At 44.1% G+C, this 25,380-nt stretch overlaps 1 long non-coding RNA gene across 1 annotated transcript; it reads left to right on the plus strand.

Moving 5' to 3' along the window:
- Nucleotides 1–1,223: 1,223 nt before the first annotated feature.
- LOC110134393 (uncharacterized) lies at nt 1,224–14,408 on the plus strand. Its single transcript, XR_011491789.1, has 6 exons — nt 1,224–1,583; nt 3,103–3,278; nt 8,089–8,145; nt 8,356–8,403; nt 9,223–9,355; nt 14,116–14,408. It is a non-coding gene; the product is annotated as an uncharacterized lncRNA (long non-coding RNA).
- Nucleotides 14,409–25,380: the final 10,972 nt, after the last annotated feature.

Below are 25,380 nucleotides of genomic sequence, written 5' to 3' on the forward strand. Positions count from 1 at the left end.
GAAAAGTAGCAAAACCTTATCTGACAAAGGGCATGTTCTAGAATATATAAAGAACATTTGCAACTCAATAAGATGACAAACAATCCAATCATTTTTAAAATAAGCAAAACATCTGAAAGGACATATCACTAAAATAGATAAACAGACGGCAAATAAGACCTGAAAAGATGCCTAATATAACTAGTCATCAGGAAAATGTAAATTAAAACCACAATGAGAAACTATATACCTACTAGAATGGCTAAAATTAAAAAAACAAGCTATACCAAATGTTGGCAAGAAAGTGGAGCAACTAGAACTCCTTATGCACCGCTGGGAGGGATATAAAGCAGCACAAGTGCTTTGGAAAATAGTTTGGCCATACCTTATAATATTAAATATATGTCTACTATATCTAGCCATTCAACCTCTAGGTACTTACCCTGGGGAAATACAAGCATATGTCCATAAAAGACTTGTACCTGAGTTTTCTTAGTAGTTTTATTTCTAATCCTCAAAAATTGGAAGCTTCAAGTGTCCATCAAGAGGCAAATGGATGAACAAATATAGTATAGTGTAGAGGGGAACACTATTCAGCAATAAGAAGAATTTGACATGTGCAATAACATGGATGAACCTCAAGATAATTATGCTGAAAGAAGTCAGACCAAAAAAAAAAAGAAAAAAACAACATGCTGTCTGTTTCCATATATAAAATTCTAGAAAATGCAAATTAATCTATACAGATGGAAAGCAGACAATTGGTTGCCTAGGAACAAGGTTGGGGGTAGTGAGGGGTGGATTATAAAGGAGAATAGGATGCTTCGGGAAGTGATAGACATATTCACTATCTTGATTATAGCAATGGTTTCATGGCTGTATACATATGTCAGGACTCATCAGTTTTTATTGTTAAATATGTATACTTAATTGTATATCAATTATAATTTAATAAAGCCTTTACAAAGCAGATGGAAGAAAGAAAAACCCACCCTCTGTCATCAATAGGCAATACAGGGTCATAACTAGATGTGGGCCCTGGAGGCTTCTCTAGGCTTGGATTCAGGATCTACATAAGACTTACTAGTGTATGAAGTGAAGTGAAGTGAAAGTCGCTCAGTCGTGTCCAACTCTTTGTGACCCCATGGACTGTACAGTCCATGGAATTCTCTAGCCAGAATACTGGAGTGGGTAGCCTTTCCCTTCTCCAGGGGATCTTCCCAACCCAGGGATTGAACCCAGGTCTCCCACGTTGCAGGTGGACTCTTTACCAGCTGAGCTACAAGGGAAGCCCAAGAATACTGGAGTGGGTAGCCTATTCTTTCTCCAGCATATCTTTCTGACCAGAAATCAAACCAGGGTCTCCTGCATTGCAGGTACATTCTTTACCAACTGAGCTATGATCTTGGCCAAATCATGTGATCTCGCTAAAGCCTGCTATCCTCACCTGGGAATGGGGATAATAACAGTGCTGTGAAATTTATAAAGTACTTGGAACAGCAGCTCAAGTGTGGGAAATGTTGGGATCATCACTGTCATAATCATCCTTTGTAAAGCTGATGATTGAAATGCAAGACAGACAGACACTGGAGATCAGCATCCAGGTGGGTGTGTGGAGGGGAGTCTGCGAGAAGTCAAGAATTCAGGTCTGACAGGGATATCCAGAAGTCCCACTGCCTCAAAGAGTGGTGTTTTAGGACAAACATCTGACCAGCCAGGTTTAGCAGGTCTAGAAGCTGCAAGAAAAAGACAGGCACCTTGTTGGTATCACATTAGACACAGTAGAAGACAAACTTTTCTCCGTCCCTCTTGCCCTGACAGTGGCTTTCTTACATATCAGAGGGATTACCTTTCAGTGTTCCAATGCTTTCCAGTCAACCACCCCTTGTGTTTTACACCCCTCATATCTTGCACTTGATCTTGGGGTACCACCCAAGACAGTCATCACTGCTTCAGCTTCTCTCTGGTCTGGGCGATCAGAGCACTCACCAGGCTTTAGTCCCTGCCCAGAAGAACAGCAACAGGGCAGTGGTAATGCCATCGGCTGACCACTCATAGTAAAGGCAGTAAAACCTAGAGAAATGCAAGACTTTGGAGGAAATACTGAGCTGGTGCATGTGGAGGGTGAGAAGGGAAGTTGGCCGATTAGAAATTGGAGGCAATTCTCCAGGATCCATCACCAAGCCATATAAGCATAAATCCAAAAAAACAAGTAAACAAAAAACCCATGAAATCAGCAGTCAGGGCTGTGGTGGGATCCAGCTGGCCAAAAGCCTGGACCCAGGCAATTTCATTCTCTGGGACAGGTTCCTTCCTACAAGGGGAAGGAGGAAGGGAAAAGTGGGAGAAGAATAATTCTAATTAATAAAGAGGTGAGTCAGGCCAGTGCATCCATCCAGTGCTGCATGGTGGAGGGGCATCTCAGCCACAGCGAAGAACCACAGCAAAGGACAAGGGCTCTTAAGAGCTCATGACTCAAAATCCAGCTGCACTGCTATGCTGGTTGCACTCCATTTGCACATATGCAGACACTTGTCCCCTCCTCCTCCATCCTGCTGTGTGCCTGGATGACTGACCCCTTTAGGCTGCATCATCTGGGGTCTGGATGGGTTTGGCCAATGGGAGCCTCCGGACAGATGGGAGATCAGGAGAAATGAGAGTCGGGGTATTTCTTCCCTGTTCCTTCCTTGCTTTGAATCCTGGTCCTGGCAGTGGCTGGGTCCCTCTGTGATTCTAGGTCGACCTCCATGGGTCCAGTTCTCACCCATCTCTGGTCCCACTCTTTCCACTCCTTGATCTTTTAGGCTTGTAGGTGTTCAGAACATCTTGTGGTCGCTCCTGTCTAGGTGGCTTATCAGTCTTAACCTTGCCCTTGCCTTATGAAGTGAGATCTCTTTGTTTGAACCATCTTCAGTGGATCCACTTGTTAGCTGTATAATAACTGGAGACAGTCACTCCCTAGGCTCCACTTTCTCATTTGTGGTGGGGCCACCAGAGGATGCGAGGTTAATGTACATGGTTAGCCACTCCTGATCTCCCGGGAAACATTCTAGTGGAGGACCCTCAGGATGTGACTCTTGTATTCTGTAGGTCTCCTAATCCTTTCTCCTGCCCCCTCTCCAGTCTTTTATCCCCTTGGATAAACCCTGCTCACTCAGAACGAAGGAGAGAAGAAGAACATCCCTCTGGTGCCTCATCACACGGGAATACAGGAGGGGCACTCTGCCAGCCCCCACATCAACCTTGCCCTGACAAAAGTCAGCCTGCCCGGAATAAGAAAGTAACCACAGCTGAGAAAGGTAAAGCCAAACCTGAAAACACAGGAACTGAGTGTCTCAACCAACACAGGCCTGCAGCGTCCTTGCGGAGTGCTGTTTATGAGGCAGTGAACTATTTTAAATGCTGTAGTTTGGAACCCGCAAGGTCTCCTTGAATGGATTATGAGAAGGTACTGCTAATAAGAGCTCCAGGAAGACTGGAGGGGGAGATTAGGGCACCTTTGCCTCGAAGCTGCAAGTTTCTGGGGGAGGACGAAGGCTCCATGGGGAGCAGCAGAGTCTGGAGAGAAGAGGATGCCAGAACTGGGGGTGCCCCTGGGGAAGTCTCCAGGGTTCAGGCAGGGCAGCCAGAATCACAGGTGCAAAAGGCCAATTTTGTGTTCTCTGCAGAGTTGTGAGGAAGATACTTTTTCCAGCAGGCAAGAGGGCTATGGTGTGGTATTCAAAGGCACGGCACGGGGTCTGAGCTTAAATCCTGGCTTGGCCATTTGCTTGTTGAATGACCTTTGCAAAGGTACTTACCCTCTCTGTGGCTCAGTTTGGTCACCTGAAACATGGGGATGATAATAGCAATAAGTGAGCTTCCCTGGTCACTCAGATGGAAGAATCTGCCTGCAATGCAGGAGACCTGAGTTTGAATCCCCTGGGTTTTCTCCATGCCTGGAGAATCCCCATGGACAGAGGAGCCTGATGGGCTACAGTCCATGGGGTCACAGAGAGTCAGACACGACTGAGTGACTAAGCACACACATGCCTGTGTGATCGAGTTTCTGATGATTACAGTAGATAATATTTATTATATACTCAGCATGGGACTTAGCACATGTTAAGTGCTCAAAAAATTAGCTATTATCAATGTTATCACCATATCCATCTGTTTCCATCTACCTTTTCCCAGCTCCAAAGACAGCAAGGGTTGCGAGGAGATTAGCACATAATATCTTGAACACTTATTTCTGGGAAGGTGATATAGCAACACAAATTCTAGGTCCAGGTCCACTCCCACAGCCCAGCAGGGTCCAGTGGCTGCTGGAGTGAAAGGGCAGAAACTGGAGAGAGGGCTTCCCTGGTGGCTCAGTGGTAAAGAATTCGCCTGCCAATGCAGGAGACATGGGTTTGATCCCTGATCCGGGAAGATCCCACATGCCTTGGAGCAACTGAGCCCATGAACCATAACTACTGAACTACTAACTACTGAACACATATGCTGCAACTACTGAAGCCTGCTCGCCTTAGAGCCTGTGCACTGCGACAAGAGAAGCCACTGCAATGAGAAGCCTGTGCAGCATGAGAGTAGCCCCAACTAGCTGCAACTAGAGGAAAGTTTACACAGCAATGAAGACCCAGCAGAGCCATAATAAATATATAAAATTTTTTTTTTAAAAAGAAAAGAAACTGGGGAGAGTAAAGTGGCCAGTGGCAAGTGAGCTACATACAAACAACCCCACAACAGTGCTGGTGGTCCCTTTGGGGCAGGACCTTTGGAACTCTTTGACACAGGACTGGCAAAACTGGACATAACTATGCACTCCTTTGTAGAAGGCAAAATAATCGGGAGAGGGTCTCAGTTTTGAAAACCCATCATCATCCATAAGATAGACAATCTGCTGATGATAGAAAGAAGCTGTATAACAAGAAAGAGGGTCATGCCAAGGGAAGAGGCAAGCTGGTGCCCAGGAGGGTTTCCAAGGCCATAGCAAACCTTGATGAATTTCCCAAGATCTGAGACTCTCCCTCATCAGGATCCAAAACTTGATGTCAACAGGCTGAGGGTGGATTCTCTTTTAGGGGTAGATTAACTTCAACCAGAGTAATAAAACACTGATACACAGACCAAAATGCGAATTCATTCTTCTTTCTTCCCTTATTTATAATATTTAATGATTACCTATAAATAAAAGTCTCTAATCTAATAGAACATATATTTTAGTTGGGGAGAAAAAAAAAATTTATCTATCCAGAGAATCAGAAAATAAGCCACAGACTGGGAGAAAATATTTACAAAAGATATTTCCGAAAAGGAATGTTAACTAAAATGTTAAAAAAGGACTCTTAAAATTCAGTAATAAGAAAATGAACATGATTAAAAACTGGAGGAAAAATCTGAACAAATAGATACCTCACCACAGAAAATGCAGATGGAAAATAAGCATATGAAAAGAGACCCAACATCACCTGTCATTAGGGAACTGTGAGTTAAAACAGCAATGAGATACCTCTACACCACTATTAAGAATGGACAAAATCAGAAATAATAACAACACTAGGTGCTGGTGAGGATCTGGATCAACAGGAACTCACATTCATTGCTGATGGGGATTATAAAATGGAACAGCCACTCTGGAAGACAGTTTGCCAGTTTCTGACAAAACTAAACATGCTCTTAGACATGCTCTTAGACACACCCGAAGGAGTGGAAAACTTAGGTCTACACAAAAGCCTGCACCCAAAATTTACAGCAGCTTTATTCATAACTGCCCAAACTTGGAAGCAACTAAGATGTTCTTCTGAAGGGGAGTGGATAAATAAACTGTGGTACATCAAGACAATAGAGTATTATCCAGCAATACCATTATACACCAGTCAGGATGGCTGCTATCCAAAAGTCTACAAGCAATAAATGCTGGAGAGGGTGTGGAGAAAAGGGAACCCTCTTACACTGTTGGTGGGAATGCAAATTAGTACAGCCACTATGGAAAACAATGTGGAGATTCCTTAAAAAGCTGGAAATAGATCTGCCATATGACCCAGCAATACCACTTCTAGGCATACACACTGAGGAAACCAGATCCGAAAGAGACACGTGCACCCCAATGTTCATCGCAGCCCTGTTTATAATAGCCAGGTCATGGAAGCAACCTAGATGCCCATCAGCAGACGAATGGATGAGGAAGCTGTGGTACATATACACCATGGAATATTACTCAGCCATCAAAAAGAATTCATTTGAATCAGTTCTAATGAGATGGGTGAAACTGGAACCCATTATACAGAGCGAAGTAAGCCAGAAAGATAAAGACCATTACAGTATACTAACACATATATATGGAATTTAGAAAGATGGTAACGATAACCTTATATGCAAAAAAAGAAAAAGAGACTCAGATGTATAGAACAGACTTGTGGACTCTGTGGGAGAAGGCGAGGGCGGGATGTTTCAAGAGAACAGCATCGAAACATGTATATCTAGGGTGAAACAGATCTCCAGCCCAGGTTGGATGCATGAGACAAGTGCTCAGGCCTGGTGCACTGGGAAGACCCAGAGGGATGGGGTGGAGAGGGAGGTGGGAGGGGGGACCGGGATGGGGAATACATGTAAATCCATGGCTAATTCATTTCAATGTATGACAAAAACCACTGCAATGTTGTAAAGTAATTAGCCTCCAACAAATAAAAATAAATGGAAGAAAAAAAAAAAGAAACGCGTTAAGTCATGCAAAGACACAGAGGAGAGTTAAATGCATATTACTAAGTGAAAGAAGCCCATCTGAAAAGGCTACATATTGTATGATTCCAACTACATGACATTCTGAAGACGCAAAACTATGGCTGTAGTAAAAAGGCCAAAAGTTGCCAGGAGTCCGGGGGAAGCAGGGAAAAACAGGCAGAGCACAGAGAATTTTTAGGGCAATAAAACTACTCTGAATGATCCTATACCATTGGCTATATGCTATTACAAATTTGTCAAAACCCATAAAATGTACAACAAAAAGAGTGTCTGCTTATGTAAATTATGGACTTTGGTCAATACTGAGGAAATAAATGTGTCACACTGGTGCATATGGGAGGGGCAGGAAGCGAGGGCTATGTGGGGATGTTCCATAGCTTCAGTTCCACTTAGCTTTGAACCCCAAACTGCTGTAAACAAGAGTCTGTTAATTTTTTCTGGTGGGGGACTGCTGCTCTGTGTGGTACAAGGGATTCTAGTTCCCTGACCAAGGATTGAACCCATGCCCCATGCTGTGGAAGTGCAGTCTTAACCACTGGACAACCAGGAAAGTCCCTGTTAATTTTTTTAATCTGTAAATAGCCAACAGAGAATGATAAACACCAGGGTTAGGTGTGGGGAATATGAGGAAGAAGGGCCATTTAGCTAAAGTAAGGCCACCTCCTTAGAGCCAAGATCAGAGGCGTTTCAGGCAACGGCAATGGCAAGTATTCGAGTCCTGAGTAAGCGCCCAGCAGACTGGAACCCCTGCCTCTATGTGCCGGCGCCCCTTTTCCCTGCAGGCACCCAGTGCAGGAAGGTGAGTTACAGGAAGAAGGCCGTGTGGTGAGCAAGGAGCCACAGCAAAGGAGGCAGTGACTGCAGGGAGTGACCCGGCAGAGGACAGCAATGGGCTCTTGCCAGCACAGGCCACCCCCTGCCCAGGGCCAAGATGCCCGTAGATGAAGGCCGCTCCCCACAGGCAGTTCTGGAGGCTCTGTCCCCTCACCCCTGCCATCCACACACCCTTTCTCCAGGTTGGTTAATGCAAATTAGTCCGCTACCATTAAATCTTGCCTGGGCAAATTATCCAAATAATTTGACCTCTCTGTGTCTGTTTTTTTGTCTACAAAATAAGGAGAGTAAGAGCTAGCTTGTGGGGCTCTGGGGTGGAAAGGAGGAGTCAGTGAAGTAAAGAAACTTCGGAAAGCCCCTTGTGCTGGAAGTAGCCACTCAATAGTCGGTTAGTTTAATTGCTGTTATCCACATTATTTTGACTATTCTGGCCCAATCTGTGAGCCTTGTCAGCAATTTAAGAAATGACAGTAGATAAAGTACAGACTTTGTTCAAATTTCACAAAATTTTATGCTAGTGTCCATTATTTGTTTTCATACCTTATTCAGGACTCCATATTGTATTTCACTGCCTTGAGCGGCTTCAGCTGCATGCAACAAATTCTGGTAAATTCTCTTTTCGTTTTTATTATTTTACAAATATTTTTTAATTTTCCTTGTTATGGCTTCTTAGATACACTCATCATTTAAAAGTGGACATTTAATTTCCAAGTACATGAAATTTTGTTTAAAGTATCTTTAATATTAATTTCTCATTTTGATACTAATTTCTCATTTAAATGCTTTCTTTGCCAACACCCTCTGTGTTTTTTTCAGTGTAACTTTATTGAGCCAACTTATTGGCTAAGTTGAAGATCTCTCTTGGTAAGTGTCACACTGTACTTTAAAATGTGTGGGTTATTTTCAAATATCTTTAGATATTGATTTCTAACATAATTCCACAGTGATAAGAGAACAGATTCTGTATGATTTCAATACTTTTAGATGATGAAATTTTTGTACCTTGTTTTATGTCCCTGAGTATGTTCCAGTGTCTCCTAGTTTATGTCTCCTAGTTTCCTTTACAGTCTATGGGAACTTGAATAGGATTTGTATCCTACTGTTGTGTGAAAATTATATAAATCTTAATTATATTGAATTGGTTCACAGTGCTTTTCAAGTCTACTATATCCTTCTACTTCTCTGTATATTTATTCCATTAATTTTTGAGAGTTTGATATTGAAACTCCAACTAAAAAGCTTAATTTATCTATTTAAATAATTGTAGTATATAGTGAAACTATATATAATCTTGTTCTGTATTTTCCAAGTCTCCCATAAATGTGTTAGAAGCATTTTTAAATTACTTTCATAATTTAAAAAAATAAAAATTTGTTGATGTTTGACAGAAAACAACAAAATTCTGTAAAGCAATTATCCTTCAATTAAAAAATAAATAATTTTTTTAATTAAAATAAAAAAAATAGCAGTAGAGCACAAGGAATGACCCACAGGCATGGCTCTGGGCACATGAATGATCTGCACAACTCCAGGCAAGTTATTAATATTTAAACTCTGCCTCAGTTTGCCCACCTGCGTAATGGTCCACATAAAGCTGTTAGAACAGTGCCTGGTAACTGGTGGGGGTCCAGATGCCCACTGCTGTCATATGCCATATTTTTTCCTTCCATTTTTAACTTCTAGGAAACAGTTTCCATGGAAAGAAATCTGAGCTAACCTGTTGGGGAGGTCATACAGTGAGAAAGAGACCCTGGAGGATAAGAAGCCACATAGGAAAGAAGCAAGGTGCCCCAGTGGACAGCCAGGACCCAGACATGTGAGTGAGGCCATCTTGATTCTTAAGATGCCGTGGCTGACACCAGATAAAGCAAAGATGAGTGTCCCAGCGAAGCTCTACCCAAATTCCTGCCTGCCTAAAATTCTGAACAAATGACCATTCTTCTATGCCATTGGGTTTGGGGTGGTTTGCAATATGTATATATTTATATATAATATATATGTATATGTATACATATATAAATAACTAAAAATAGCTCAGTGGTAAAAAATCCACCTGCCAAGCAGGAGACCTGCCAAGTAAAAAAAGGGTTTCAATCCCTGCGTCAGGAAGATCCCCTGGAAAAGGAAATGGCAACCCACTCCAGTATTCTTGCCTGGGAAAATCCCATGGACAGAGGAGCCCAGAAGGCTATAGCCCATTGGGTCACAAAGAATTGGCCATGACTGAGCAACTAAGCAGCAGCATAATAACTAAATACATAAAATACACCCACGACTGCATCCATTAAGTGTTGATTTTCTAGTTTCATTCTCACAGGCCAATCTTCCATCTCCTTTATATCTCATCTATACAATCAATAAGGGAGCTCATATTTTCTGGTAACAAATCAAAGCGTGAAATAATCCAGCAAAGCTAAGAAGGTGTGGTCTCTGCTTTTGGGAAACTTGAAGCTAAAATGGCCTTAAAGGGAAATAAAAGGTACCATGGAATACAGAATAAAAAGACCAATCCTTCACGTTTGCATAACGTTTTGGACTTTCTAAGAGACATCAGAAATCACATGATTTTCCATCAAAGCACCTAACAGCAAACAGTTAACACTGGCTGACCATTTCCCATTTGCCCAGCCCTCACCGGAGCATTTACATGTTATCACAACGGACCAAGCTGTACTTTCCAAAAATGGCTGTCATGGGACTTCCCTGGCAGTCCAGTGGTTAATACTCTGTGCTTACACTGCATAGGGTACAGGTTCAATTCCTGGCCAGGGAATTAAGATCCCACATGCCACACGGTATGACCAAATAAAACAAAAAATAACCAAAAAAAATGGCTGCAAGAATACATCCCATCCTCCATGCTCTTCTTCTGACATGATGTCACCATTCTTCTCATTCCACAGCAAGAGAAACCACTGTGATGAGAAACCCATGCCCTGCAACAAAGTATAGCCCCCACTCACCACAACTAAGAGTAGCCCTCACTTCCCACAGTTAGAGAAAGGCTGCACGCAGCAATGACGAGCCAGCACAGAGAAAAATAAATAATAAATAAAATAAATTTTAAAAAAAGAAAGAGAGAACTGAGCTCCTATTATCCACAGCTGTATCCGTAGGATCTAGCAGATAATACCTGCTCAATAAGAGTTTATTCAATGAATGAACATATCAACCCTCTTGAATATCACAAACTGCTGGAAGAGGTCTGTAAGGTAGGCACTCTTATCATATTTGTAGATAAGAAAGACTGAGCCTAGTGATGTCAAGAGACTGGCCTAAAGCTACACTTCCAGCACCTGTAAGAGTAAGGTTAGATCCCTATTCCACTGACTCCTCCAACTGGAGCCCTTTCCCTGTGCCAAGTAGATCCCATGTACATAGCTCTTTGTAATTGTCCTGAACTGGGGTGGAAACCTGGAATGAGGGCATCCAGATGAATCCAAGCCTGGCATCCTTCCTGAAACAAGTAGTCTTTACATGAGATGTTGGAGCCAGCATGGAATAGGGCCTGATTCTGAGAGCTGAATAGGGAATTCCAGGAGGAAAAGAAGCTTTCTGAGTGACTTCTAGTCTAAGTGAACTGGACACATGTGTAGTTGATAGTGGCCTTGCTAGTTAAAGAGAACAAGCAAGAGAAGTCTGGGATGAGAAAGGTAAGGGATTGAGGGCTCTAGAGAGGCAGAGGGGCTCCTCTATTGAGCTTGACATCTGCAGAAATGCTGAGTTTTCCACCTTCTAGCCCAAAGTAACTGGCTATCCAAAGGGGATGCTGGCCACAGGAAGAGATCTCTGTTCCCAGAGCACCAAGATCCAGATGAGGAAGATGGGGTGATTCCATCTGTTCTGAAAAGAGAGATGACAGACCAAGGGAGGGGAGAAGTGCTCTGCATTCTCTCCTTTATTCTCTTTCTTCTAGGCTTCCTGAATTTGACAGTCTCCATTTTCTTACCAACGGAGGGTAAAATGACCACTAAGATTTCTTTTGAATCTTGGCAACAGAGCTCAGGCTTTTATCAGCGTGCAGTAAAAATGGAATTTGCCTCAGTAACAAGTAAATTAAATCCTGGTTGACTTGGAGTTTAATACCTTGGCCTTTCGAAGTTCACTTACTGAGTGATTTACTTCCTTAGCTCCTTTAACCCAATATACTCAGCAGCTGACCTTCCAGTAGATGCCATTTATCTTACCTCAATGATACAGATCACGGACAGTCCTGAACATGGGTCTCAAAAATTATTCATAAAGATTAAATGTGCTTTAGTCATGCATACCATGGAGCAGTGAAAGGCAGCTGGGGTGGTAAGAGTGCTGAGGTGGTCTCAGGAGTCAGGGAGGCCAGTCTCAATCATGACTGTGCACTAAACTTCTTGAAGCCTCAATTTTGCCATCTGTCAAAATGGGAATCATATCATGTTAGCACAGAAGACTACTCCCTAAAAGTGAAATTCCATACTAAAGTGCTCAACTTGACTCCTTAAGAACTTACTATTTTCCTTGAATAGATTGAGATCCTCAGTGGAAAGTGCAACGGAGTCCCTGTTTTCAAGACTCCCTATTTACTACAAGAGATAAAGACAGAACAGCAGCCAGTAAAGGCTGGCAAGAGTGGCAGGGTACACTGCAGAGGCAATAAATGCTGTGATCAGTAAAGAAGGCTGCACGGAGAAGGCGAGACAATGTGGGAACTGAAGATTAGGCAAAACGTGGGTAGGCAGACAAAAGTCATATGGATTTAATGTACAGTAAAATCAACAATACATTGTTTATTATTACATAAACATTAGTATATTTAAAGCTATGTGTGCAATAGTCGCTCAGTCATGTCCAACTCTGCGACCCATAGACTGTAACCTGCCAGGCTCCCCTGTCCATAGGATTTTCCCAGGCAACAATACTGGAGTGGGTAGCCATTCCCTTCTCCCGGTGATCTTCCCGACTCAGGGATTGAGCTTGGTTCTCCTACAATTCAGGTAGTTCAGTTCAGTTCAGTTACTCAGTCATGTCCGACTCTTTGTGACCCCGTGAACTGCAGCACGCCAGGCCCCCCTGTCCATCACCAACTCCCGGAGTTTACTCAAACTCGTGTCCATTGAGTCTGTGATGCCATCTAACCATCTCATCCTCTGTCATCCCCTTCTCCTCCTGCCCTCAATCTTTCCCAGCATCAGGGTCTTTTCAAATGAGTCAGTTCTTTGCATCAGGTGGCCAAAGTATTGGAGTTCCAGCTTCAACATCAGTCCTTCCAATGAACTCTCAGGACTGATCTCCTTTAGGATGGACTGGTTGGATCTTTTCAGTCCAAGGGACTCTCAAGAGTCTTCTCCAACACCACAGTTCAAAAGCATCAATTCTTTGGTGCTCAGCTTTCTTTATAGTCCAACTCTCACATCCATACATGACTACTGGAAACACAATAGCCTTGACTAGATAGACCTTTGTTGACAAAGTAATGTCTCTGCTTTTTAATATGCTGTCTAGGTTGGTCATAACTTTCCTTTCAAGGAGTAAGCGTCTTTTAATTTCATGGCTGCAATCACCATCTGCAGTGATTTTGGAGCCCCAAAAAATAAGGTCAGCCACTGTTTTCACTGTTTCCCCATCTATATGCCGTGAAGTGATGGGACCGGATGCCATGATCTTAGTTTTCTGAATGTTGAGCTTTAAGCCAACTTTTTCACTCTCCTCTTTCACTTTCATCAAGAGGATCTTTAGTTCTTCTTCACTTTCTGCCATAAGGGTGGTGTCATCTACATATCTGAGGTTATTGATATTTCTCCCAGCAATCTTGATTCCAGCTTGTGCTTCTTCCAGCCCAGCATTTCTCATTATGTACTCTGCATATAAGTTAATAAGCAGGGTGACAATATACAGCCTTGACGTACTCCTCCTTTCCTGATTTGGAACCAGTCTGTTGTTCCATGTCCAGTTCTAACTGTTGCTTCCTGACCTGCATAGAGATTTCTCAAGAGGCAGGTCAGGTGGTCTGGTATTCCCATCTCTTTCATAATTTTCCACAGTTTATTGTGATCCATATAGTCAAAGGCTTTGTCATAGTCAATAAAACAGAAATAGATGTTTTTCTGGAACACTCTTGCTTTTTTGATGATCCAGCGGATGTTGGCAATTTGATCTCTGGTTCCTCTGCCATTTCTAAAATCAGCTTGAACATCTATAATTTCACGGTTCACGTATTGCTGGAGACTGGCTTGGAGAATTTTGAGCATTACTTTATCAGCGTGTGAGATGTGTTCAATTGTGCGGTAGTTTGAGCATTCTTTGGCATTGCCTTTCCTTGGGATTCTTTACCATCTGAGCCATCAGGGAAGCCATTTAAAGCTATAGTATATTCAAAATATGAAGCTGCTTCATGGTTAGATTATTATTTGTTTAAGAATATTTGCTACCACCCCTACACTGCCCTTCCCTGATGCTCTTCCCTATATGAAGAGTATACTTCCTATTCCACCAATGTTAGAGTTGAATGTGACTTCATTTCCCAATGGGAAGTGATGTAAATCATATCCAAAAGCTGTGAAAGCCATTGAGTAGTTCCTCACTGTTCTTTTCCTCTCCCAGAAGGTAAACATGCCCCAGAGAGGTCCTACCTCCACAGCCCAAGTATAAGAATGAAGAAGACATGGAACAGAGTTAAATAATGAACAAGTAAGATGAGTGAGAACCCTGTGTGACTGAGATTGCCTGTTATGCAGCATAATTTTGTCTAAGCTGACCAATGCAAGCTTCATATAGAGAAAACTGACATCATCAGTGTAAAATAAAACATGCATTCCTTCTGCATGTCTCTTATACTCTCAATACTCCACTACAACACCGTTACACTTCTGACACCAGATGTGTGGGTTTTTCACACATCAAACAATTCTGGAGGAGGGGAGAAGGATAAATTATGAGTTTGGGATTAACATATACACACTACTATATATAAAATAGAACCAATAAGGACCTACTGCATAGCATCGGGAAGTATACTCCTATAAGGGACAAGAATCTGAAAAAGAATACATACATATATATATATATATACAAAAAATACTGAATTCCTGTGTCATATACCTGAAACTAACACAACTTTATAAATTAACTATGCTTCAAATATATATATATGTACACATACACATATAAGATTATAAAAACAATTCTGTGACACCAGGAGGATGTCCTAAAATGTAATTGAATTCTGAAACTATTTTCCTAGAAAAAGCATCAGATCCCAAGGGTTAAGGGCTCAGTCCAACAAGATTGTCCCCCATCCCCTCTTCAGACACCAGCTGCAAGTCCAGGTTGTCACTGTGATTCTGAATGACTAGCTATGTAGATCATAAATTCCCACAACCCCCTCCTCAGGCTTGCTTCATTTGCTAGAAAGGCTCACAGAACTCAGGAAAACATTTTACATACTAGATCATTGGTTTATTATAAAAGGATGTAACCCAGAAACAGACAGATGGAAAAGACACACAGGGCAAGATACAGAAAAGGGGTACAGAGCCTCTATGCCATTCTCCTAAATCTTCACCTGTTCACCAACCTGAATAGTCTCTGGACCCTGTATTTTTGGGTCTCATAGAGTCTTCATTATATAGGCACAGTTGATTAAATCATTGATGATTGACTTTAACCTTCCCTAGAGGTGGAGGGGGAGCTGAAAGCCTTCAAATCATGACTGGTGTCCCTGGCAACTAGCCCCCATCCTTAGGTCACCTACCAGTTTTCTGAAAGTCACCACACTAGCATAAACTCAAAAGTGGTTGAAAGAGGTTTGTTGTGAATAACAAAAGACACCTTTATCACTCTAATAACTTAGGAAATTTCAAGAATTTTAGGAGTTCTTAGCCCAAAAAAGGAAGAAGACAAAATCTATATTTTTTATTATAAATCACAACATCACGATTACTTATTGAGCGCCTATGCACTGTATGAAGAGGAGCTGAAAAAGATAATGATGCTTTTTTTTAATCATTGAAAATATTCAAAACTACCCTCAGTATTGAACTTCACAGTTCGCAGAACACTGGCATACATTATCTCAGCCAGAGCCAGGAGGTGGGTATTTTCCTCATTTTACAAATGAGGACACTGAAGTTCAAAGTGGCTAAGGCTCACCTCAGCTCACACAGCCAAGCTGGATCTTTGGACTCCCTTGAAAAGCACCTGCAACCCGCCCCTCCTCACCGCCCCCCAACCCGGGCCTGAGAGAGCTTAGAGCAAAGGTCGGAGTTGAGACCTGCCTCACAGGTGCTCCAGCACCACCAGAGCTGGGACTAACAGCTAGCCTAGCTAGCTTTTCGGTCTGTCTACAGGGGTTCTAGAGCTTAGCCAACAGCCCTGGGCTTCAGGCTTCCTTGGCAGATCTCCTTTGTTTTCCAGTCCACTTTACACACTCAATCTGAAGGATTTACTCACCCTGGTGAAGGGGTCAAACCAGGTTTGACCCCCACCCCGGGGTGTGAGGGGAATCTCCTCAACTGGCCCCCTCACTTCAGTCTGACTCATTTTCTGTGGTGAGCTCTACGGTTGGGATGCGAGGAGTGAGGGACTTAATATTAGAGGAAGGCAGAGAATGAAGGAAAGGAGAGGAAGGGGGACAAAGAATACACGAGAAAACAAACAAGATAAGTTCCCCGCATGTAGCCTGGAGGTTCCCACTGCTCTGAGGAGATGGAGGTCCTCTATCCTCTTCCATTTCCACACAAACCTTTACCTCTCTGGGGTCCTGCACACTGACTAAGGCTCCCCAGTTATGAAACGCAGGACAGAAGTTGCAGAACTGAACCCAGTAAGTGAGCCTAGAGCTCAAGGGGGCTTGATAGGGAAGTGTTAAGTGCATCACCCTCTGCTCTCCCTCTCTCCTCCTGCATCCGCAGCCTTGGGGCTGGGATTCCCTGTGTGTTGGTTGACCAGAGCAGGTGACTGGGAGCTAGTTCCTCTCCTATTAATAGCTTCTAGGACCACCAACTGATTGATGAGTGCTGGGCTCAGAGCACTGTCCTCACTCAAATTTGTCTCTCATTGGATTCCAGCCACCTTCAGGCACAGCCTTTCATGCATAACGAAGTGAGTTGAGCTCACATGCATCCTCTTTTTGAGCACTTATTATGTATCCCACACTGTTCTGAGTTCTTTACATGGAATTAACTCAATTAATGATCACCTTTCTTATTATTATCTCCATATTACAGGTAAGAAAACTGAAAAATGCCAGTACTATCTGTAGTGAAATGATCAAAGGAGGTGTCCTTAAGACTCCTGAAGGAGCATTGGAGATCGGAAGGGCAACACAAGTGTTTGGTGATCTGGTCAATAAAGGGCCAGCTGGCTGGATGTCTGGAGCCCACCCGCTTTTCTCCAGTGAGAAATAAATTCACATGAAGAATGAGATATCTAGAAAGAGCTTTGAATTAGGGGTTGGGGGACCTGGGACCCAAACCACAAACCTGTCCCTGATCAATAGAGTAACCTTGAACAAGTCATGTTACCTCTCTGAGCCCAGTTTCCCTACCAGTGAAGTGAGAGACCTGGGATGGGGGCAGCTCACCTCTTTTGATCATTTCACTGTAGATAGTGATGGCCCCAGAATTGGTCAGTTTCCTCATCTGCAGTAGGGGTGGAAGTTATGACCTAAGGTTCAGTAACACCTCTAGTTGCTGGCTCTGAGCTCCACAGAGCAGCTGGCAGTGGCGTTCCTAGGAAATGAGCTGGAGGTTGCTACAGTTTGGCAATTTCCCTGAACAGCTGGTGTGGAGAGCAGGGAGGGCAGGACAACCTCTGAGACTCTAGCCAATTGCAGTATATATTAAGGGCAGCCCAGATGGCTGCTAGCCAACAACCCGTGCCAGGTAATTTGCAAGCTGTACTTTCTCCTTTTGAAGGTCTCTCTCTCCAGGATACAGGGAAGGAGGTCTGTCCCTTCCCACTTCTGCACCTGCCACCTGAGCAAGGCCTCAACCTGAGCCTCTATTGTCCCCTGGATCCTATGAACCTCCACCTTCCTCGGCCAATCTGAGGCCCCTGATGTGGGTTCTGGGACCACCAAGCCTTCTTGAACAGCCTTTAAGGAGGAAAGGAAAATCACATTCTCTAGCCCCACCTTTGTGACAAATGTAGACACAGGCTCTTCTGTTATTTTTCTTAAGGTTGTAAGGTTAAGAAAACTGCTGAAGGCTTGAGGTTGACAAAAGAGAATTAAAATTACAGAAGAAAAACAATGAAGTTGAAGATTGTCTACAGACTCTCCTGGAGTCCACTGACCCATGACCTGGGGTGCCCTGCATGTCCCCACCCCCCACCACCTCTAACCACCACCACCCCTGGCCCCAAATGCCTTAGGCCACCATCAGCCTGCAGGGTTAACTCAGTTCTCACAGGCAGGAGGGCCCTTGGCCAGATCTCCTCTGCCTGGAGGTCATGCCCCAACTCTGTTTTCCCTCAGAGAAGAGGAAAGCCTCTCCTCTACCACGTGACCCCTGGAATAAATTCTGCCCTGAGTGGTGGCTCTGTCTGCCCACGGGGAAGACAGCCTTCTGTATTAGTATGCGCAGCCATTGCTCTCCTCTTGTCTCAACCTGTCCACTCTAGAAAAGCACCAAGCTTTCCTTTGCATGATCAAGAAGTTCGGTGTATTTTCCAAAATAAAAAGCAGTCTTTTCCCTCATGTGGATTTCCCTTTGTCATCTTGCTAAACAGAAAACACCTAAGGCTTTCAAATTACAGTGTTCCCTGCTTCAAGCCTTCTAGATTGCAGGGTCTGATACAAGACTACCCCTTCACGTAAGTCATAACGAGACATGAGCAACCATATTTGGATCAGTCATGGTTGAAGGTAAAAGGTGCCTGGTAGTCTTCAGAAGTAGGTCCTTCTAAGAGTCAAAGTTTTAAACTAAGCACAGAATTAGAATGGTTTCATCAGCCAGCAGGACCAAATTACCCCTGTGTTTATTATTTTTGTAAAGGCATTGACCTATGGATAAACAGCACTTGACATTGAAAACTGCCACATTAAATATCCAGCTTCTCTGCCCGATTACAGCAGCCTACAGAGCTCTTCCAAATTGTCACCTAAGATGAATATGACAGCAAACAATGCTTTAAAATAAGTAATCTGCTCTATAATTATTTTAGCTGCTGCAACTGCCAACCAGCAGGATCATTTATGAAAAAGGATGCAGTCATCCCTTATTAAAAATGCATGAATACACAATCTCTTGATTGTGGAAATAATCAGCAGACTATCTAATGTAACAAGACTGAGCCACAGAAAGAATTAATTAGGGTGAAATTGATTAAGGAGAAGAGGGTACAAATCTATCTGTGATGATTCAGGCTCCGATTAAACTCAAGCATTAATTCTCACATTCTTTCAAATGAAGAGCCTCATCTAAATGCTCCGCATAAATATTCCAACATACCCCACCCTCCCTTAACCAAGGAGAAACAGACATATCAAGTGAAAACTAAAGATCCTGTTCTTGTTGCCCATCAAACCTCTGTCATCAAGATGTCAGGAGCTCGGAGTTTTTATTGTTTTAAATAAAAGATGGCTGGGGGAAGGGTAGTGAAATCCCCAAATTCATTATGATTTTGAGCAGTTAGGACTTTCATGGGAGATTTTCTTAAACGCCAAAGGAAGCACACAACAGGACTAATTATAATTCTCTTTGTCCTGCGGTAACCTGCTTGGGTATAGATAAGGGGACCTTGAAGGGGTCATAAATTCCATCCCCATCCTGGAGACGGAGCTGTACCAAACCAGAGACCCATCTGTAATTATCTGCCATCTCCCCAGAGGCCCCAGGGCACCTGGGCTGCACGGCTCCCTTGGTAACGCGATCTGGCAGCTAATCCATTCCCAGCTCCACTCGCCCTCCCCCACTTCCCCCTGCAGCCTTTTGAAGGATGTGAGGAAAGCTTCCCGCACCATTGATTTTTCTCTTTTCACTTTTCCTCCATTACCAGAGCTTCCTGGCTCTCTCCATCTAAACCCCCAAACCGCGCTTCGGTTTCACAGGGTCACTGACCTTGCCGTCCTCCAAAGACTGCTATCTTTGCAGCTCTGCTTTCATCGGCCTCTAGGCCTTGGGTGCCTTGGCCGCGAGACTGAGTATATCCTTTGTCAGAGCCAGGACTTGAGGCTGAGGAGCATCCCAAACGGCATAGAGCCATCCCTCTGCTGGGGTGACATCCGCTCAGCACCGTCAGCAAGCGAACGGCTGGTTGAGGTGCTCCCCAGAACGGGGGCTTGGGGGTTACCAGCCTTATTGACAAAATGTAGGGAAACAGGAGTAAAGAAGCAATTTCAAGCCCTTTGTTTGGCTTGAATATGCTCTGGTTTTCCTCTTGCACAACCCTGGGAGATAGTCATGGTGACCATTTTACTCAGGAGACAGAGCTGCTCTCAGAGGCCTTCAAGTAGGTCTCCCCCCAAGCCTCCTCCCTGGGGAGTCCAGCCAGGTCTCCCCAGGGGGTGTACCAAGCTTGGCCCAGGGGAGAGGGTGGTCCACACAGAGGGAACAGCCTAAGGGGGTCTGGGAACAGCGTGAATGTGGCAGGTTTCCCCTTTCTGGGCCTACAAGGGAAGTCCCATTTATATTTACCATAAAGTATCCAAGGTCAATCCTGCTCACACAGCCCTCCTTGCTGGTCTCAACTGCTTCTAGCAGAGCTGGGCAGATGTCTGCGGAGGAATCCCCTGTAGGTCACCTAGGAGCTAGGGGACTGCTATTACTGTGAGCCCCGAGGAGAAGTTCAGATACTCAGGGGCGCAGCCATACTGTTCTGCATCCTGGCTCCATACCCTACACTTCCAGGCCCGGGTCCACCACGGTGACTCTGAACAATGAAGGAGGAATACGGTAAGGTGGCCAGGCCTTGCCTCCTCTCAGAAAGCTCTGTCACTTAACTTCTATGTAAATTTGTGGATGCAAATTGTCACAAGGGGGCAGAGACCCCCAAAGCAACCCAGCCCCAGATGCAAATAGTTATGGGGGAGGGGAGGGACGGTCACCCTAACAATACCTATCCACAGAGCCTGGAATCCCAGACTCAACAGAAGTGTCCCATGCCCTGCACAACAGCTACTGCGGCCAGAGCCCATCGTCTCCCTCCCCTCTCCCCCCTACAGCCTCTGTTTTATACCATTCTTCTCCCAAACTTCCCTCACTTTGATTATTTAGCAACCTGGCTCTGGGGAGCTACCTGGGACTCTAACCTTGTCCCATGAACTGAGGAGGATGCGAGACAGAAAGATGACATCCCTGCCCTCGAGAATTTCACAGGTTGGCAGAGGGATGACATTAACCAAAGCAAGTCAAAACCACAGCAGAGAGTGTTGAATAAAGTATTAGATTCAGTATTAATGTGAAATTAGACCAATTTTACATTGAATGAAATCAGAGAAAGGGAGCAAGCAACCCTCGGGGCCATGCATGGGCTGAGGTGTTCTGAGAATAGGCAGGTCTTGAATCTGAATCAGCATCACCTGGATTGAGGGGAGAGTAGAAGGATTCCAGGGAACTGCGGGTGCACCAAGGCCCAGACTAGAGGTCAGGTTAGGGAACCCTTCAGCCTGGCTGGCGGGTAGGCTAATACTTGGGACTAAGGGCCGTCAAATTTTTTTAGGTCTTAAATGCTAGCTTTAGAGGTTTTGGTTTTAGTCTAGGCTGTTGGATCTCCAACTTCAGTGCACTGCAGTATTACCTGGGGTGCTGGTTAAACTGAGTGTTCCCAGGCCCTGGTCCTATAGCTATGGGGCTTGTTTTTTGGGGTTTTTATTTGCCACACTGGAATGCATGATCTTAGTTCCCAGACCAGGGATCAAACCCGTACCTGCTTCAGTAGAAGCACAGATTCTTAACCACTGGCCCACCAGGGAAGTCCCAGGTATGAGGCATTTTAAACAAATATCCTAGATGACTCTGATAGTAGCTCCCAGGAGAGGTGGCTGAAGGTCCTCTTCCGGCTGTTTTGTCCCTCCTGTGGGTAAGGCTGGGCTTTCTTAGAACCATGGAAACCGTGGGGCTACGGAGGATGCCTGGGTTCTGTGAGGGTGTTGAGCCTTGTCTCCTAGGAACCTGAAGGCTGGGGCAGGAAACTATTTTGACTACATGGTGGCCAAAGGAAAAGCAGCCCCCTGAACGACAAAATAGAAGAGTTACCCCGTAAAAGAATGGAGACGCTGCCCCCTGCAGCCATGTGGACCCCTTCCTAAGCTGCCCCATTGATTAAAATGTGGAGCCAACAAAGAAATAAGCTTGATGAAGATATTTTTTATACGATAAAGGTGTTCAGCTCTGCTGCTGCTGCTAAGTCGCTTCAGTCGTGTCTGACTCCTTGCAACCCCATAGACGGCAGCCCACCAGGCTCCTCTGTCCCTGGGATTCTCCAGGTTTCTTTAAATAGCTATTTCCACTTAGCGCTGTAATAGGCTTTAGGCCCCAGATGTGCCCTTTAATTCGTAGGTTTTATGGCAAGTTACTAGCCCTCACTATTAAACCTATTTGCTCAACTTCTCAATTTTTACTGGCAAATTTTCAAACCTAGAGAAAAGATGAAAGGATAGTGCAGGAAAACCTATAAATCTTTCATCCAGATTTACCAAACTGAATATATATATATATATATATATATATATGCGGGCATCCCTGGTGTTCAGATGGTAAAGAATCTTGCTTGCAGTGCAAGAGATATACATATATTGTGTGTGTGTGTATATATATATATGCACATATATATACATTTTCTTCTTGCAAAAGCATTTTAAAGTCACAAATATTCCTGACACCTCATCCCAAGCACTAAAAACCAGAACATTCCTAACAGTAATTCCTCATATAAGCACAATATCATCACACCTAAGAAATTTAGCATTGATACAGTAATATTAGCTTATAGAACATATTTAAATTTCTTCAATTAAACCAATATATTCTTTATGCCTTTAAAAAATAATCCAGGATTCAATCAAGATTTACACAGTATACTTAATTATTGTGTCTCTTTAGTTTCCTTTAATCTAGAACAGTCTCCCTGTCTTTCTTTGTTGTTATTGTTGTTTCATGACATTGGCGTCATTGAAGAATCCAAGCAAATTGTCTTAGAAGTGTCCCACAATCTGGGTTTTTCTAATTTGATCCAGGCTAAATGTTTTGGGGCAAGGATATACTACCAAGGTGTGGCAAGCCTTCCCGTGTGCGCCAAGGTGTCAGGAGGCACACACACCATGTCTGTTTGTCCCATTAGTGATGAGAAGTTGGGTCACTTAAAGAAGGTGTGCACTGGACAAATTGATTGACAACCTGGTTTCATCTGAGTAAACATTGTGCAGATATTATGGATCAGCTCAGCCATATTAGAAAATGCTTGAGAGCAAGAACCGAGTCTTCTCCTATGGAAAATAATGCTTTACAGTTTACAAGATTCTTTGATATAGATTATCTTATTTCCTCTTCAGACACCACTGATGGAGAGATTTTTACTCCCACTTACAGAAACGCAAAATTTCACAGTGCTTAGGCACCCTGATGTAGCATCCCAGACCTACCCTCTAATTAATAGCTTTTATGGCAAGTTACTTAACCTCTCTCTTAATCCTCTGTTTGCTCAACTCTAAGATGGGGATAGTAATAATATCTTCCTCCCTGAGTTGTTGTGAGGACAATGAGGGTGCTGAAAATTCTGATGCAGGGCTTAGCACATAAAGTATGCTCCAAAAAAAAAAAAAAAAATGAAAGGGTTGTGTGGATAGAGCTAAACATCAACATGCAAGTCCACAGTGATGCTCGGGAAAGTCAAGGTCTGCCCTGTGGTCACTCAGCTGAGCAAAAGGCAGAGTCTAGACTCAAGTCCCAGCCCTCAACTCCAAATCCATATTATATACCCATTCTCCACACTCCATCCTTGGGCAATGGGCTCATTGGCATCGCCATGTAGAAACTATAGGGTCAAAATCATATGACTAGTGATTCACACCTAATTTCACAGCTAATTAACACCTGATTTCAAGATGTGTACATCGAGGCCTGACTGTTCTGATTAGACAGAGTCAGCCAAGGGGCGCCACGCTGGGTCCCTTTTTTCTGTCACGTTCAGCCTTCAGCTCATTGCTATGTCACTTGGCCATCTCACAACATGCCCAAACTCACCACGTTGAGCGGCAGTCACTGTGTCCTCGGGGGCAGCACACTGTGGCTGGAGATCACTGTGGCTACGTGTTTGACCCCAAGTCCCTCCTGCCCTGCTTGTGTAGAGTACTTGTCTAGAGTAGGGGCAAGGCTGGAGAATTGTCCTTGATTAAAGGGGGGACGCTTTAGGGTTCCAAGTCCGGCAGAGGTCCCTGAAAATCCCCTGTTGTTTTCATTGAAATTCCCATTCCTACTTCCTTCTAAGCACTCTAGTCCCAATGCCAAACTCCAGGGGAGAAAGCCACAGCATCAGCAAACCATTGTTTTGAGCCAAAATTCATATCTCATATGAACTAGGATGGGTCCAGTTAAGAACTAACCCCACTTGGCTAGGGTGGTGAAATATAGGTTTGGGGCCCAGGGAAGGGACAGATCACTTCTAATGAAGATTTCGTGGAGATGGTGGGCCTCAGGGAAGGCTGAGTTGGAGTTGGGTAGTCAGGGAAGCAGAAGGGCAGTCCTGATTTGAGGCATGGGGGGAACCTGGGAACACAGAGCATTAGTAAGGCACAGAGGTAGGATAACAAAGGGGCTGGTCTGGAGATTGAGGGCTGGTGTGTGCAGAGGAGGAGGCGCTGAGCAGGCAGAAGCCCCTCCCTTCCAGACACAGAGCAGACCATGGCTGTGGAGCCACTGAATATTTCATTGATGGAAAATTGGATGTGGCCGTGGTGCTTGGGATGCAGATTCTGATTTCATGACCAGTGTACCCAGATGACTGATAGGCCCCAGGAGGGAGGCACTACCCCCCTCCTCCCCTCCTAGTTTCCCCCAGCCCAGGAGGACACAGATACTGACTTTCCTTCCCAACACTCTCCAGACCGATCTTGTTTCCAATTATCCAACAGGCATTATTCAGCACCTACTGTGTGCCAAGCACCATGTTAAGCTCAAAGGAGACACAGATGCCTCTGCCCTAGGTGACAGTTGGGGACACAGACCCTGAAACAAGTCACAAACTATGGGAAGAACAAAGCACTGTGGAGTGCTGGGGTGATCAGCTGGGCCTGAGGCTTCACAGAGTTCTGGACCCCTGTGCTGGTAGGTGCCCTAGACAGAGAGGAAGGAAAAGGATGCTAACCAGCATTTAGTGAGGACTTCATTTTGGCAGAGCACTGAGGTAGGAGCTTGTTCTATACTGCAACCTTCAATCCTCACAGTCATCATAAAAAGAGATATTATATTGGATGCGCCAAACACCTCATTCCAGTTTTTCCATACCATCTTAAGGAGAAACCCAAACAAACTTTTTGGCCGACCCAATAATTCCTAATTGCATAGACAAAAGGCATTTCAGGTGCAAACGTGCATAAGAACACACATGAAAGAACTTAGGAATGTGGGGACCATTTAGCAATTTGGAGAGGCTGAGGCATTGGAGTCTTAAAAGGAGATTGGCAAGAAATGAACCTAGAAAGACAGACTGGGGCTTTGCATGTCAAGATAACGAATATGAACTTTATCCACTTGGCTGCGGAAAGCCTCAGAGGGTAATGAAAAGGATGGTGCCAAATGTCCCGCTAACTCCATCTACACTGATGGCCTCCCTGGTCCTGGCCTCCTCTCCAAATCCTAACCACCTTCCCTCCTATTAACAGATACTGACTGTACCCTTCCATGGTGGACCAGGCACTGTGCTGGGTAA

The sequence above is a fragment of the Odocoileus virginianus genome, chromosome 2, assembly GCF_023699985.2.
Source record: "Odocoileus virginianus isolate 20LAN1187 ecotype Illinois chromosome 2, Ovbor_1.2, whole genome shotgun sequence".
Taxonomy (NCBI): domain Eukaryota; kingdom Metazoa; phylum Chordata; class Mammalia; order Artiodactyla; family Cervidae; genus Odocoileus; species Odocoileus virginianus.